Source organism: Mus caroli, chromosome 1 (genome assembly GCF_900094665.2).
Source record: "Mus caroli chromosome 1, CAROLI_EIJ_v1.1, whole genome shotgun sequence".
NCBI classification, from domain to species: Eukaryota; Metazoa; Chordata; class Mammalia; order Rodentia; family Muridae; genus Mus; species Mus caroli.
The window spans coordinates 101,372,433-101,377,302 of NC_034570.1; positions in this window are offsets into that span (position 1 = coordinate 101,372,433).

Below are 4,870 nucleotides of genomic sequence, written 5' to 3' on the forward strand. Positions count from 1 at the left end.
AAAAGAAAGAAAAAAGAAAAAAAAGGAACTTCTCTAACAAAAGCTGAGTGTGTACTAATCTACAATTATAGAAAAATGTCCTTAGGAATCTTATTATTCCTATGCTTATTTAACAGAGTAATAATACTTTTTACCCTACAGTTCAAGCCCTATCAATTCTTAGGCCTTGATCTCCTTGATAGGGTTAGGTTGTTCCTAACACAAGTCAATCTTTAAATAGTGTACTCTTACTCAATGCATACAAACACAGGAACCAATTCATACATTAAATATATTTAGAGTCTATATATTTGTGAGATATGATGTCATATAAGGTGATTTATACAAAGGAGGTATATTACAGATTAATTATTCTTTGACATATGTTAACCATCTAATTCATCGTCAGGAAAATTGCTAAGCTGGGTTTGAATCCCAGATCTCAAAGTAGAAGTAGAGAATTGACTCAAAAAAAAAAAAAAAAGACAACTTCAACATGTGGAGTTAAAGTTATGTGTTTGCATGTACTTACATCACATACCCACACATACTATATAGACACATACATATACAGTACTATAAATAATTGAAATAAACCAAGAAATAAATACTATAAGGATCCAGTAAGGTAAACAAAGAAGTAAAACATAGAATAAAATAATTTAAATGAAAGATAGACATGAAAAGAGATATATAATCTTACTCAGAAAATGATGCCATGACTGTAGGTTATCTTAAAAGACATATTCATAATATGATAACATGTTAGGAATTGAACTTTGCATATCATTTCTGAATATGTGTTAGAAGATTGTAAAAAATAACATTAAAATGCAGGTTTTTAACTTAAATTTGAATGTTTTTCTTTATGGATGTAACTTTATAAATATAAAATAATTTGGAAAAATATAAAGTTATAAATGAACTAAATATATTTTAGTTGAGGAAAAAGAGTGTATTTTGAAACATCATGAACCAAACTCCTTATTCATCTCTTTGAAAATGAAACATTTTCATATAACATACTCTGAATATAACTTCCTCTCTTTCTACAATCCCAGTTGCCTCCATCTCCTTTTTGATTAAGATCCATTCTCTTTCTAATTCTTATTAGGAAAGAAACAGGCTCCTAAGAAATATAATAAATTGAAATAAAATAAAATAAAATAAAATTTAACACTGGAATAGGACAAGACAAATAAGCACAAGAGGAAATGTTGAAGAGAAGACACAGACACATATATGAAAGTGGAGACACACACATTACTATATGAAAACAACCCATATAAACATTAATCTAGAAGCCATAATATTTACTCATAGGACTTGTTGGGTAAAATTAATTAATTAATTAATTAAGATAAAAAGAAAAAAGATATAAAAAAGAAGGAAAAAAGAAAGAAAGAAAAGGAAAAATAGATAGGCCCTCACAGAACATCATGAGACAAGGAACCTGAAAAACTGCTCTTGACTTCGTTGTCTAATGACCATTCATTTAGGGGCATGTAGTCCATGCTCAAGAGTGAACAGATAAAGAGAACAATCCGCCCACAAAACCTACTTAAAATCTGTCCTACCTATAAAATGTGTAGCAACAAAGAGCAGAAACTGATGAAATGACTGCCCCTGGTTGAAACCCATGGGCAAGAACCCATCCTTGACACTATTAATAATACTCTGTTTCCTTCACACAGGAGCCTAGCATAATTGTTCTCTGAGAACTTCCATCCAACAGCTGACAGAGGGATGCAGAGACCCAGAGCCAAGTCTTAGTTGGGGCTTGAGAAGTTTTGTGGAAGAGTTTCCGGAAAGATTGAAGGACATGAAGGAAATAGGAAGACCAACATATTCAACTAACCTGGATGCTTGAAGGGTCTCAGATATTGAAACACCAGCTACAGAATAAGCATAAACTGGACTCCTTTCCCAACATGCGCGCACACATACACACACACACACACACACACACACACACACGTAGCAGATGTATAGATTGATCTTCATGCGGGTCCCCCAACCACTGGCATAGGGACTGTCCCTGAATTTGCTGTTTGCTTGTGGATCTGTTCCTATCACTGGGCTATCTATTCTGGCATCAGTGGGAGAGGATATGTTTATTCCTGCAGTGACTGATGTGTGGGGTATTGAGAGGAGGTGTTGTGTGCTCCCCATTCAGAGGAAAAGGGGAGGAAATGGGGATAGAACTTGCAGGGGGAGGATGTGAGAGGAAGGTGTTGATAGTGGCATGTAATATAAACAAAGAAATGAATGAACTAAATAAAGGAGTAATTTATTTCCCTTGGATAAGACTAAATTACTATTTATAAGTAGTCATCAACTAGAGATAGCTTCTGGCTTAGAGATGAGTTCTTTCAACTCTAAGACTCCTATCTGGTACAGATCCTGAAGGCTCTGTTCACACTGCACCAGTCTGTCTATTCATATGTCCATAAATCCTGTTGATTTAATGGGATTGTTTCCTTGCTGTCATTCATCCCTTCTGGCTTTTACACTCTTTCTATCTCCTCTTCCATAGAGTTTCCTGAGCTCTGAAAAGAGGGAATTGATGGAAATGTTTTATTCAAAGTTGAATGGAGAATACATTTTAAATATAGAAAGTCTTCTAGTCATTTAGAAGTTATACTATGAATGTATTTTCTTTTATCAAAAAGACATGATAATTTGCAAGGCATGTGGCAATACATTTGTATTACTAATATACTTTATTTTTAATGTTTTATTAAACATAGACTCCTTTCTCATGTAATATGTCCTAGACATTATAATTTTCCCTTCCTCTACTTCCTCAATCCCTTTATGTTCTCTCTTCCCCATATCCAACCCCTTTCCATTTCCTCTGTAGTTTTGTCCTGTTTGGCCATATTTTTAAAATTAAAATAATATAATACAGTAGAACAGCATGACAGCCTAAATGTAAAACATATACAAATGAGAACCTAGATAATTAATTTGTAACTTGGTTATATAATATGAATAATCATACACACACACACATACACACCACTCACCCCCCACCCCATATCATTTTAAAAATCACATAATAAGACTTTTGGTCATTCTCTGATGTTTATTTTTCTGTTTTTTTTTTTTCTTGAACAACTTTTAGTGGAGAATTTTATTTTGTTTTGGGGGGACTAGATAGATGTTTATAAGTATTGCTTAATTTTGACACTTAAATCTTTTAGGACCTAGAAACAAATAACATGTGTTTTAGTTTTAAGATGTGGAGGAAATCTATTTCAAAACATTTGATAAACAATTATAGTTTAAACAGAAAATCAACGTGTCTTAGTAGTAAAAATTATCATTTTATCGATTTTGAGAAATGCCTATCACGTGTTTTTTTAAAATATTTTATTTTATTCATTACTCAATCCTCCTCTACAGTCCAGACTCCATGCCCCCCCCGTACACCCCTTACTGCTCCACATCCTACACCTCCCCACCCCACTCTCCAAGAGGATGTCCCCCACTCGTACACTACCAGACATCCCCACTCTCTGGTAGCCCAAATCTCTCAAGGGTTAGGTGCAATCCCTTCAACTGTGTCTAGACCCTGAAGTCTCCCATTGTCTGTGTCAGGGCCTCATATCAGCTGTTGTATGCTTTCTGGTTGGAGGCTCTGTCCGAGAGATAGTGGGGTCCAGGTTAGTTGAAACTTCTGGTCTTCTCACAGGAGGACCCACCTCCTCAGCCTCCTCAAGCTTCTCTCCATCAACCATAGGGGTCACCAGGTTCTGTCCACTGGCTGGGTGCAAATATCTGTTCTGTCTTTTTCTGCGTGATGCCCCAGTGTAGGGTAATGCCATGACTTGGAAGTAGGAGGGTGTAGGTTGGTGAGCAGGGAAAGTAGGGATAGAATAGGGTATTTTTGGAGGGGCAACCAGGAAACGGGATAAAATTTTGAAAGTAAATAAAGAAAATATCTAATAAAAAATTCAAAAAAGGTAAGAAATCATCAGCAAAATCTGACTAAATAGCATATATGTAAAACAACAGCCCTCAAACTCCCCACCCCCCACATGTCGTAACTAATGTCCACTTCAATGAAAAGTCCTCGGATAATAAATAATACCTGCCAACATACTTTTGATATCAACCCAGTAAGAAATTGTTCTTGTTTGAAAATGTTCTCCATGCAAAGTCTGGGTTTCTAAGGCAGATACTGTCTTTCACAAAACAGCTCTGGCTCTATCATTCACCTGTTTTTCCTATAATATCTCATATCTTAAACAATAAATGATTAGCATATTTTCCTTAATGGTAAAGTGGATTCCTACTTTATATTCTGATTTCAAAACAAAGCTTGAATACATTAAATTTCATTCATTTCTATATTATTTGTGAGCATATGTGTCTTAATTTAATTTTGTATAAATTTGGTAGAAGCTTACAAGCTCTTCATGTAGATTATATTCACAAATATGAATATATCATTGATACTGACATAATTTGGATAATAAAATACTAATTGAATTTAAATAAAATTGGTATAAAAGAGATGGTTTTAATGAAAATTATACAAATATTGGTGTTTGAAATTATGTTACTTAATTTTATCCACTCTTCATCCTATGTAATATAACAGAATAATTTGTTTTCTTGCCCCAAAGACATATGTAATTTAATAATGCTTAAAGGTTTGCTATTGATCTTTGAATATGCCAGAAATAAGGAATCTGATTACTTAAACTCTAATATACAAAGAATGACACTGATCACTGCATCCATAGGAATAATATACTTAGTATTGATACTTCTTTATATGTCTAAGCTCTGGTGAATGCAATACTCTCAGGTCAGCTTCTGAGAGCTTTTTTCAAAGACAGTACAAACATGCATAATGCTGTTAAGTACAGGCTGGGACAAA